This window comes from Rhinopithecus roxellana, chromosome 2 (assembly GCF_007565055.1).
Source record: "Rhinopithecus roxellana isolate Shanxi Qingling chromosome 2, ASM756505v1, whole genome shotgun sequence".
Lineage (NCBI taxonomy): Eukaryota > Metazoa > Chordata > Mammalia > Primates > Cercopithecidae > Rhinopithecus > Rhinopithecus roxellana.
In genome coordinates, this window is record NC_044550.1 from 115,770,511 (window position 1) to 115,784,153 (window position 13,643).

Consider the following 13,643-nt stretch of genomic DNA (forward strand, 5'->3'; position numbering starts at 1 on the left):
CCGGATCTCAGCTCACTGCAAGCTCTGCCTCCCGGGTTTACATCATTCTCCTGCCTCAGCCTCCCAAGTAGCTGGGACTACAGGCGCCCGCCACCTCGCCGGGCTAATTTTTTTTGGTTTTTTTTTTAGTAGAGACGGGGTTTCACCATGTTAGCCAGGATGGTCTGGATCTCCTGACCTCGTGATCCGCCCGTCTCGGCCTCCCAAAGTGCTGGGATTATAGGCTTGAGCCACCGCCCCCGGCCTGTAATGATGTTTTAAGAAATTATTTGTCCAAGAAAAAAAATCTGTAAATAATTGCTCTTGAAACAGCTGTTTTCTTACAGAAGTTACTCTTATTTGAAAGCCATTTTCTCATGAGATAATTATTTTTCCATTTTCGTTCACATTCATAGGGGGAAACTAAATCTATGTTATAATGTTCCAAAATCTCTAAGGAGAGGTAAAAATTTATAAAGTTTTGTGTGAATCAATAAAACAGATTTTGGGTTTTATTTCATTTGAGTGAAACCAACTGGATTTTACATTAACATGATAATTTTTATAGTTGTATCCTTTCTCAATCCTAGTACTACTCTTTTCACAATAAAATAGCAGTATTTTTAAATAGTAAGAATAATCCGTGATTTAAATATATCCTTCTGTTTATACTATAGGAAATGAATTTTTGAAAAGACTGGCCATAAGCAAAAACAAACAGAAAAAAACCAACACACATACAGAGATAACTTTATTATTCATTCTAGAATGCAATCAATCTGTTTGCTTAGCTTAAATACTGATATTAAGGAGGTAAAGCTAAGACAAAATGCTACACGCTACATTTAGCACAATAGTAAACAGAGTAGTGGCAAATGTTATTTTGATTTTTTAAAGATATAGTAATGCTTTTTCTTTCCATGTCTATTATTCAACCCCCTCTGTAATGAACTCCTATATATGTCATATTGATTTTTTTGAAAAAATTAATACTTGCTTAAAATTTTATTGTTAATGTAGGATATTTTGGAATACATTTATTCTATTCATTAGCCTGCTTTTCTTAGAGTCCTTTTCTTTTGTAAACTGGCCAAAATTCCAAAATTCTTTTTGCAGCTATATGGTGGATGTTCTTCCTCCACGATACTTAACATATCTATCAGTTAAGCACATAACACTAGAATTAAATGTAATCATTTTAAAGACTCCCTGTCAACTTCACAATAGAGCAAGATTTAAAATGGGCATTTTATAAAGCAACATTTATAGAAATAGAGATTTTATTTGAATGCTATGTGTCTGCATATGGGTGTATTTTTGTGTATAGACATTGATAAAGCTCACTTAATAAAATCAGAATGATGGTAACTAATTCCTTCATACATTATCGTGCAGAAAATAAAAACATTTCAGAGCTCAGCTACTGATAATGATATTTGTATATCTGTTTTGTGAATGTTTCTATGTATATGGGCACAAATCTTTATATGTAAAATATTCTGAATAAAATACTTCTTTTCTTAACCTACTAAAATCAGGATTTCAATCACAATTTTATTTTCCAATGGGGTAAATGGGGTAAACGCGAATCTTAATTTACTTCAATGCTTACGTCCTATGGATCTTCTTTTTCTTCTATTAAAAATACCACTCAAATCTTTTAAGTTTAAGAGAAATTGTGTGTATTTTGGTGTGCCTACGTGTCTGTGGATATGTATATCTTAGTAACATAATATTCCTGTCATATAGGTATAGAAAAGAACATTTCAATCATTGTCATTGTCAGAATAAATGACTCTCTTTTTAGATGAAGGGCTTTTCTTTTCCAAGTTTTTTTTTTTTTTTTTTTTTCAATCAACTGAGTTCCAGTTAACATAGCAGCAGGAAAAATTAGCAAAGGGTCTTTTAAACCAGAAGCGTACACACCTAAGCTGAGTTGCAGCTCTAGACTTCTTCATTTTGTAGGTGGAGGCTGGGTTAATTGCTTTTAATTAGTTTGTCTAATTACCCTAAGTAGGCCCAATATTTGTCTGTGTCTTGCTTGTACCAGGGACCTGAAAACCTCAAGGCAAAATTTATTTCAACACATTATTTCTCTCTGCAATTCCTTGCCCTTTTATTCTCCTAATTGGCTACTGATAACTGCTTCTATAACCCTATAGGACCAAAGAACATGGAGACACATATTCAGTGATTTCCACTGTATTTTTTCTCTTCACATTAGAAGAACATCTTTGGTCTTCCAGCATATGGCTCCCTACCAGAAAAGTCATTTCCCATGGTGGTATCTACTTGTTACTTCTCTCTGAGGCCTCTTCCAACCACCCTATTTAACACTGACACCTACCCACCAACCTTCTACCTCTTTTTAAAAAATTTGCATAGCATTGATTGTTCTCTAGTAAGCCTTATTTTCACCTATTAATTATTTATTGTTTACCATTCATCTTCCCTCTCCGTATCTGAATTGAAGTTAAGAATTCTTTTCTAAAAATTTTATTCACTGTTAAATTCTAAGATCCCCCAAAATTCCCTGTCATACACGTAGACTCAATAAAATTTAAGTGTATTATTGAATGAATCATTCCGTATTTTGTTAAAAATCAAAGTGCTGTTATTTTACACCATCAACTTGTAGCTGTATTAAAAGATTATTGACTGCAGGGGAACTATGTCACTAGCCTGGAAGTTACAGTTACAGCTTCCACCTTACAAGCTGAATGGATACAGCTCGCAGTGATTGCCAAATGTTAGAGAAGAGTTAAAAATGTGTAAAGCTTTATTCTCACTCCTGTAATGCCCTTTAAAATTATAGGAGTTACTTATTTTCTAAAGATATGTTACTTATTTTTGATAAGTTCAAAGGCAGCAAATAACATGACAATTTTTTAAAAAAAGTAAAAGGACAATATAACAGAATATGAGGAAAGGTATTTTTTTCTCTTTGAAGCGTGCACCTGATCCTTTATATGCCATGACAGACATTTAAATATATAAACCAATTGCTTCCACTGAAAGAATAATTTTAGAAGCACTTTATTATGTAATTAAAAGAAGATGATCAAGACAAGCTTTTTGAAATATTGATTGGGCAGCATTACGGTTAAATTTTTACCCTAACCAGGAGGAAGAGGAATATGTAACCAGGTCCTAAATTAAGTGCTGCAAAAAAAATCTGTGCTAGAATTTATTTCTTAGTATCACTGGAATTGTTAAAAAAAAATACACTATTTTTTCTAGCTATATTACATTATTCTAAAAGTGCCACTCATTCTAATTTGGTTATTTTTTAATACTACATTTTCTTGTTAAGAATTTATTGTGATGATATAAACAATTAATTCCTTGTATTTCTGTAATTCCTGTGGAGTAAATGACAAAATGTTTTTTCCTCTCAGTTTTAGTTAAGATTCTTATCCGAAAAGTTAACTCACTAAATGATGTAACAGATAAATATGTTGCAAATTAGTTTCAGATACAAATCTCTGTAAATTATGAAACTAATATGATTTGTACCTTCTTTTTAATAGACATTTTTACAGCAGTTTTATGTTCACAGCAAAACTGAGCAGAAAATACAGAGACTTCCTGTATACTACCTGCTCTTACACATGCATAGACTCCATTATGAACATCCGCCACCAGAGTGGTCCGATTGTTACAATTGACGGACCTATACTGACACATCATTATCACTCAAAGTCCATAGTTAACAATAGGGTTCACTCTCCGTATCATATATTCTACGGGTTCGGAAAAAAAGTATAATGACATATAACTGCCATTGTGATATCATACAGAGTAGTTTAAACCTGCCTTAAAAATCCTTTGTATTCCACCTATTTATCCTTCCCTCTCACCTCCAACCCCTGACAACCACTGACCTTTTTACTGTCTCCATAGTTTTGCCTTAGAGTGTCAGATAGTTGGAATCACATAGCATGTGCCGTTTCAGATTGGCTCCTTTCACTTAGTAATGTGCATTTAAGTTACCTCCGTAACTTTTCATGGCTCGATAGCTCATTTCACTTTATTGTTCAATTATATTCCATTGTCGGGAGGTACCAGTTTATTTTTCTCGTCATCTACTAAAGGATATTTTGGTTGCTTTCAGGTTTTGTCAATTATGAATAAAGCTGTTGTAAACCTCTTTGTGTAGGTTTTTGTGTGGACGTAAGTTTTTAACTCATTTGGGTAAATACCGAGATGTGTGATTGCTAGATCACATGACAAGAGTAGTTTTGCTTTATAAGAAACTGTCATGTTGAATTCCAAAGTCTCTACCATTTTGCCTTTGTGTCATCAATGAATGAGAGTTGTTGTTGCTTCACCACCCCACCAGTGTTTGGTGCTGTCAGTCTTCTGGATATTGGCCATTCTAAGAGGTATGTGGCTGTATCTCGTTGTCATTTAAATTTACATTTCCCTAATGACATATAAAGTGGAGCAACTTTTCATATGCTTATCTGTCTTTTGTGTATTTTCATTTGTGATGTGTCTGTTAAGGTCCTTGGCCCATTTTTAAATCAGGTTTTTAATTTACTTATTGTTGACTTTTAAGAGTTTTATTGCTGATTCAATTGTCAGAGCCCTGTATTGGTCTACTCATGGTTTCGATCTCTTCCTGATTCAGTCTTGGGAGAGTGTGTGCTTCCAGGAATTTATTCATTTCCTCTAGACGTTCTAATTTGTGTGCATAGACTTGTTCATAGTAGTCTTTGAGGATCTTAGGAAATTCTATGGGATCAGATGTAATGTCATTTTGTCGTTTCTGATTGTACTTATTTGGATCTTCTCTTTTGTCCTTGTTAAACTAGCCAGCAGTCTATCAATCTTTCCGTCAGGTTGCAACCCGAGCTGGGGTCCGAGGGGAGTCAGTGGATGGGTGGTGGGCAGCTGAAAAAACACTCGAGGAACCATAGGCAGGTGAGAAATGGCCTCCTCCAGAGTCAGCAGTAGAGTTATATTTTTCACAGACAACAGTGGCTCAAAGCCAGGTATGAGCTCACAAAAACAGGTTACATCAAAATGGCTACATAAATGTGATGACACAGTGCACGGGGTCTCGCACCTGCACTGTGTCATGCTGTACTGATGTCTGCCTCCACCTGCTCCTTACTGAAGCACACCCGTTTTCCTTACACTCTACTCCCTAGGCCAAGGGAGTTCTCCTAGTGGGGAGACTTGCCCACAGGGCAGAACCTTGGACCCAGAGGCCACAGCAGCAATACAGGGAGCAACAACTCACTAGTAATATTCCCACTATGGTGCTCATAATTATTAGGATACAGTATAGGCCAGAGCCCAGAGATGCCCACCATGTCTGTAAGAGTTCATCAGCAAGGCTCCCAACCACCTTGATTTTCTGGGAAACTCCTTGCAAAGCTACTGATACGTTTTGTTGGTTGCCATGAATGAAGGTAAAACATTGCACTCCCAAAAGAGCACAGGTGCCACCTTGGGCAGCAGTTAATATGTCTAGGGCCATCTGGTTCTGCAGTACCACCTTATTGGTTTGATCAGGCTCATCTGTCAACAAAATGAAGGCAACTACAGTGTAATTCAAGACTCCAGTAGTGTGCTCCGCAAGGGCCATAACTTGCATTTCTACAGTTATGACATCTGCTCCAAGGATGATTAATGCTAAGGTGTAGAGCCACCAGGAGCTCATCACACTTGCAAAAACAGGGAATGTAGCACCTCCCAGTTATGTGGGTGTCTAGGCAATGTTGGAATAACAGTGACAGGCACGTAAGGCCACCCCCTGGTACAGTGGTCAGTCCCGTTTGCTGGTAAATATGATGATCCCATGTCTCCACATACCTCTAAACTCCCAGGGGGCACAAAGTGCATTAGGGCCCAGCCTTGATGAGGCGGCCGACTCCACCATGCCTTTGCTGTGGTGCCATATGTTATATTGGTGAAGACTATGCGCGATGTTACCCCAATGTTGCTCTATCCATCACGGTACCTGTGGTGGGGGCACCAAGTGACCAGCCCCATCCATCATAGATGCTATACTATAGGTCCGCCAGGAGGCAGGCATGCCATGGGTTTTGTAGCACCTCCTATCCAAAGTTTGTTATGTTCCAAACATTGGCCATAGTACCCTAAGTCTCTAACCATGTCCAGTTTTCCACAGAAGCTGGATGTATGTGCAAGGGCTAGCTGTCCAGAGCTTCTGCTAGAAGGGCAGTGTAGATCCAACAGTTGGAAACACTGGTCACCTCAGTGTAGGTGTGGGTCCAGTCCACAATGCTGTTGGAGCATGTCAATCTATGGTTGAAACAACAACTGGCAGGCACAGGTACTGACAGGGGTATATCGTGTCCCTCAGGCAAAATACAGGCCAACTTTTCATCCTGGATAACAATGCAACTGCCAAGGGCTTCTGCCCTGGGTGATGGTACCATAACTTTTCAGCTCCCCATTGTTCCTTTGGGTCCTGTATTCATGCCAAAGTCACTAGGGAGCTCATAATAGGCCACACAGACAATACATATGTTCCCCAGAGAAGGGTTCCTTCTCTGGTTATTCCCCTATGAACAGTCAATTGTAGAGGTCATATATTAAATACCTAAAGAGTGACATGGAAATCTTACTGTAGGCACTCCCCCAAGGATCTATGATAGCCAACCATTGACAATGGGGGGCTATGTGGGTGCATAGCCAAAGCCAGGCTTTTTGTTCCCCTGCCTGTAGGCACAATGGGGCAGGCAACAACAGATTACCATTGGTCCTCATGCCTGGTCAGAAGAAGTCCTCCTTGGTGTGTATCTGTAACTGGATGGGGGCAGTGGCTCAGTGTCACAGTGACTCCACCAGGTCTGAGCCACCTTTCCATGGCCATTCATTCATGTTTTGGAGCACGAGGTCCAACCTTGAACTCCAGCCCCACAAAGACGGGGGAGTAACATGCAACTGTAACCCATTTTTCAGGAGTCCGTTATATTACTCAATCATGCCAGTGGGTTGTGAGTTATATGGAATATGGAACCTCCACTTTATGTCCATTCATTGCGCCCACTATTATACCTGCTGTCCGGTAAAACGTGTTCCACTATCACTTTCAGTGGTCAGGGGACGACCATATAAGGCACACAAGTGTTGCAGGGCCTGAATGGTATGCTGTTGTTCAGCCATCCTGCAAGGGTAGGCAAACAACAGACTGGTGGCCGTGTCTACAGTCTTCAGCACATGCATATGCCCCTGCGACCTTGGAAGTGGCCTGATGTAGTCTGTTTGCCACCTAGTCAAGGACATCTGCCCTACTGTCATTTGTTGTGTAACACTGGGCAGCTGTCTCCACCTGGGGGTATGCTGGTGCACACACTGGACACTTCTGGCAGGCCTCCCAGATATCTTGCTTGGGCATGGACAGATCCCAATGCTTCTTGACTTACTGCATTAGTTTACCCCTTGCACGACCCAAATTTTGGTGCAGCTATGGGGCTACATCTCATGTAAGCTCTGACTCCAACCATCGGACCGTGGCTAAGGCACCTGCCTTATTACCGGGGGCAGCCAAAGGCACATGGCCTGACACATGATAAATAGTTACATCCTTTTGGTGATTTATGGGTGATCCTTTGGTTATACCCATTTCCCATAGGTCTTGCCATATGGCCTGGCCCCAAATGGCCCGGTGGCCAACTAGCCAATTCTGTAACTTCCAGGTAGTTAACTGCAAGGTTAGGCCTCTATAAACTGCCCAGCTTTGGTGCAGATTACCATGGTGTCTCTTCCTTGGTGACCACCATCCACACTGCCCTAAGCTCAGCCCATTGGCTACTTTGTCCACACCCAGTATCAAACCATATGATATCACTACTAGGCTGGACCATGACAGTGGTCCAGGCAGCAGTAACACTCCAGCTGGACCCATTTGTATACCATGCCCCATTGGGAATGGAGGGATGCCCTTCTAAAGGGTGATGACTCAGAGTTTAAGGGTGCCTCAGGCTGATCCATGGCCTTACCATGCATCAGGACTACAGGTCCCCTAACTTCTTGTAATTCTGCTGCTAAGGGGCTCATACTCAGAGTACTCTGCTGTTCTAAGTGGGCACCCCACTTTGCTAGTTGGATGTCTGTGCCATCCCAGTCTGGGGGATCATTGAATGTACCCACCCCACTATCGGGTAAGTCATCCACACAATGACTTCAGCCCATCCCATCACACTCTTACAAGCCTGAAGGGCAGCATATGAAACTGCAAATTCCTTCTCTATCACTGAATATCAGAGCTCCTCTCCCTTCCAAAGCTGGGACCAAAAGTCTACTGGGGTTCTAAAGTGCTCCATGGGCTGTCGTAGACCCCAGCCAAAATCGTCTGTGGTCACACGCTCATCAATTTCAAATGGGGGCCCCGAGTCAATTACTCATAGGGCCTGCGCTTGCTGTATGGCCCGCTCGGCTGTCAGAAAAACCATCTCAGCCTTATCAGCCCAATCCCAGGTAGCTCCTTTTTTTGGTCAACCAGTACAAGTGTTTTATCATCTAAGCCAAATGGGGCACGAATGCCTGCCAATATCCCAAGAGGCACACAAAAGTCTGTAGCTGCCTCATCGCTGTGGGCTGGCGATATGCTTGAATTTTATCGATGATGGCCTCTGGTATGGTCTTTGTCTTACTCAACCTGATAACTCCCAAGAATTTAGCAGACAATCAGGTCCTTGGACCTTGATTTGTTGACGGCCCAACTGCACACTGCCAAATGTTGTCACAAGAGGGATGCTGCCAATTCTAAATCTCCAAGAGAATCAGAAGTTAATGTAATATAATCAATATAATGGAATAGGTGGACCCCCTTTGGACATTTCCAGGTGGCTAAATCCATGGCAAGGAGACCATGACATATGACGGGGCTGTGCACGTAGCCCTGCGGCAACACTGTCAGTCTATTGTTGCCGGTCCCACAGGAAGGCAAACTGTTCCTGGCTCTCTGGAGCAATGTCAACTGAGAAGAATGCATTGGCCAAGTTCACCACATAGTGGTGCTGTTCTAATTCCATTGTCAAGTGGCCCATCAAATCCGTGATAGGAGGCACAGCTGCAACTAAAGGGGGTGTTGCTTTATTTAGTTCTCAATAATCCACCGTCATCCGCCAAGGTCCATCAGGCTTGCTGACTGGCCATATTGGAGAAGTGTAAGGGCTGTGCGTGCCACGCACTATCTCTTCATTAATTTATGAATAGTCTCAGTTATCTCTATTTGCCCACCTGACAAGCGGTATTGATAGGTGGAATTAACCCGTCAGGGTTGTGGCAGGACCTGGGGCGGGTGATGCATATGTCGGGGCAATACTGGCTTAACCACACATAGTTGGTGTCTGAATTATCCTGCTGTGGTTTGTGAAGCCAAGCCATGCAAAATATCCACCCCCAGAATGTATTCAGGTATGTGAGAGACATACAGTGTATAAGCAGGGAGCCAATCATCTCCCAAATTACTTGCACCAAATCTATATACGACTGCCATTTACTCAGTTTCTGGTATTTCTCCGGCATCGTTCCATACAGTTCGTATGGCCACCATCAGCCATTCATTTAGGGTGTGGTCACCTTGCCCCTGTGCTAACTGCCTGCTCATCTGCAATCGCTGATGCAGGGAGGGATGAGTCTTAATGGAGGCCAACTTTTCAGTTTCAGAGGTGGAGTAGACAATGCTGTTGGCTTCCTCATCCCATAGGTGCAGCATCCAGGCAGATAGGGGTTACCCCACGTGCTGCCAGCACAGTTTACCTAATTCCCGCAACGCAGTTGGGGTATAGGCACTGTGTGACATGTACTCTGTCATGGTAGGGGGTCCCTGAGCCTGCCTCTGTGGACCCAACGGTTGTTCATGCTCTATTTTCTGATGGACCACGAGGCGACCCCACAACAGGGGGACCTTCCTCCTTGGTATCAGACCAAGCGAGGGTCTCTGACTGGGATGGTGGACCCAGGCCCACAATAATGGCAGCCCCTAATTCCCATTCCAAGCTGTGTATCCAGGCCTCCAGGTTCTCTGCTTGTGCCTGGAGGTCCCTTATCTGCACTGCATCCCGCAGAGACTGAGCTTGTACTTCCCATAGCGCAGCCAAAAACATCCATCCAACTCCGCTGGCAAAGGCGCCGCTCCCTCTCAGTGTTCTGTGCTTCCAGGTGCTTCAGCGCCTTCTCCCTGCTCCTGGGGGACCTGTCCACCAGGCCCATCCTAGCAGCAGGGCTGCCAGCGGGTACCACAACCCACGCTGGGGCCACATGGCTGACCAGGATCATCGGGGACTGAGGGCTCTCTCACCTTGGGATCCTGCCAACTACACCTATTGTCAGGTTTCAACCTGAGTTGGGGTCCGAGGGGAGTTGGTGGACAGGTGGCAGGTAGCTGAAAAAAACACTTGAGGGACCAGAGGTGGGACATGGCTTTATTCATCTCTCTCCCTCCTGCAGAGTCAGCAATGCAGTGATACTTTTCACAGACAACAGTGGCTCAAAGCCAGGTATGAGCTCACAGAAACGGGTTACATCAAAATGGCTCCATAAACATGATGACATAGCGCACAGGGTTGTGTGCCAGGCCCCAAAGCCTCTGTGTCGTGCTGCCCTGGATGTATGCCTCAGCCCACTCCTGACTGAAGCACAGCCATTTTCCTTACACTTTTTTTTTTTTTAATAACCAACTTTTGGTTTCATTCATCACCACTCTATTCACAATAGCAAAGGCATAGAATTAACCTAGGAGCCCATTAATGGTGGATTTGATAAAGCAAATGTAGTTCATATATACCATGGAATACAACATAGCCAGAAAAAGAATGAAACAATATCCTTTGCAGCACACCAACATGGATAGAGCAGGGGCCACACTCCTAAGCAAATTAATTCAGGAAGAAAAAAATCAAATATTCCATCTTCTCACTTTTAAGTGTGACCTAAACGTTGAGCACACATGGACACTAATAAGAAAATGGTAGACACCGTGGACTTCCAGAGGGTTGGAAATAGGGGAGTAGGTTGAAAAACTACTTATTGGGTACTATGTTTATTACTTGGGTGCAATTTACTCATGTAACAAATCTGCACATGTACCCCTGTATCTAAAATAAAAGTTGAAATTTTAAAAAAGGCACGTCTTCCAAAATTATATCCTAAAACAGTCTGACTTTGTAACCAAAAGTAAAATAGTTTAAATAAAAGTTATCAGTTTTTCAGTTATTTTTACGAATTATTAAAGCATGATCCTTAAAAAATATATTATGTAGAGTGATAGAATGTTTAAAGTCAGAGGATCATGCCCACTCACAAGCACTCACTCCATCTTCTAGTGAGAGTTATAATTAGCTTTCATAAAGCAAAATATCATGTTATATCATATAAATATGGATGATTATTATTTTTAATTAAAAATTTAAAAAATAAAAGAAGAATTTATTGTCTATTTTGGATAACAATCTTTATTTGATATGTCTTTTATAAATATTGCCTTTTCATTTGTGGGTTGCCTTCTCGTTCTCTTGATGGTGTCTTTCACACAGCAGAAATGTTTAATTTTAATAAAGTCCAGCTTACCAATTCTTTGTTTCATGGATTATGCCTGGGGTGTTACAATCGTAAAGTCTAAGATCATTTAGATATTTTTCTGTTATATTCTTAGGAGTTTTTAAACTTTGTGTTTAACTTTAGATATGTGATTTATTTTGAATTAAATTTTGTGAAGGTTCTATGTCTAAATTCATTTCTTTTCGCATGTAGATGTTCGGTTGTTCTAGCACTATTTGTTGGAAAAACTATCTTTGCCCTATTGTATTGTCTTTGCCCCTTTGTCATAGATCTGTTGACAATACTTACATGGGCCAATTTCTGGGCTCTTCATTCTCTTCCATCGATGTATTTGTCTATTCTTTTGTCAATACTGCACTGTCATGATTACTGTAGCTTTATAATACGTCTTTAAGTCAGTCATGGCAGTCCTCCAATTTTGTCCTTCTTCTTGACTGTTGTGTTGGCTTATTTCTCTCCATATAAGCTTTCCAAGAAGTGTGTCCATATCCACAAAATAACTAGGAATTTGGGTTAGGATTTCATTGAATCTATAGATCAAGCTGAGAATAACTGATACATTGACAATATTGGTCTTCCTGTCCAATATTGGTCTCCATTTATTTAGTCCTTTGATTTCTTTCATCAGAGTTTTATAGTTTTTCTTGTATACGTCATATCTATATATAGCTATATATATCTATACAGATACCTAGATATCTATCTATATCTATCTATTTTGAAAAAATCTATCTATCTGTATCTATCTATATAAATATGATTTTATATAGCGATAGATAGATACATACACAGAGTTATACTTAAGTAGTTCTTTTTTATTACTAATCTGTTTTTAATTTCAAATTTCATTTGCTTATGTACCTTTTTTTAACCTTATATTTTTGTAATGCTTCTGAATGAAGGAGCTGAAGAAGAAATTGTATGAATATGCCTAACCCTATTTCCTACAGAGAGTGCCTTAAAACAGTTAGTGAGAAAAGAAAGAGAGAAAATGATTGTCAACTTCCTAGCTGCTGAGAGATGTCAAGTAATCCATCGATAAAGACTAGACGAGAGTCATCCAAGCCTGGGGTTTATAGCCACCAACATAAGGCAAACCCACCTCCTATTCACTGTGCACGTGGCGACACCAAAACTGAGAAGGAGGAGGTGGTACATCTCTTTTTCTGGTAGATCTTATACAACACATGGATCTCCTTTGAAACAAAAACGGTGGAAGTACATTCACCGTCTCCAACCCTGTTCTCCCATTTTTTTCTTAAACCATTTTTAATCAGGCACTCTCCTCTTTTCTTGTTTCATTTGTGGTACTCTCCTCATTTCTTCCGATTCCTGATTCCTGATCTTTCTCCACCCTTATGATATTATAACATCAATCCTCAAGTCTGTTATTTTTTCTGTCTTTACTCATAACCTCATTAATAGCTTCCTGCCTTGTGGTTTTAAATCATGTGTATAGCTAATTATTAAACTCTGACATCTAATTGCTTATCTGGCTTCACTTAAATATCCAGTAGACACCTAAAACTGAACAAATCCAGAGCTGAATTCTGAATCCCTCTCCCTGTATTTCTTTCATTATAAGACTTTTTTTGTCTGAGGGACTCTCTATTTCTAGTTGCTCAGGCCACAACAGGGATTTCCTTTTTTAATTATTTCCTTCATCTCCCACAGGCAGTGTAGAAAGAAATTCTTTATGAAGGATCTATTTTGAAAAATACCCAAAATTTAGCCAATTCTTTATTGCCACAATCCTACTCTGAGCCAAGATAACCTCTCATCAGAAGTACTGCATGTGGCCATTCCGTTCACCACAGATCTGTTGGATCGGGTCCTTTAATACGGTTAGTTATTACATTTATATAATCACACCATTGTTCTCCTCAAAAACCTCCAGTGCTTCCTGCTGCTGTTGGACTACAACTCAAAGTCCTTACAATGACCTCATTGCAGTTCTGATTTTATTCTTTCCAATTGCACCCCTTCTCTCACTCTTCTCCAGCCACACTACTCTTTTTTGTTCTTTCTAGACCATGTTACGTGCACACTCACGTACATGACAGCCTTTAATCTGGCTCGGTGCTCTGCATGAAATGCTCTTTCCTCTAGATATGACCTTC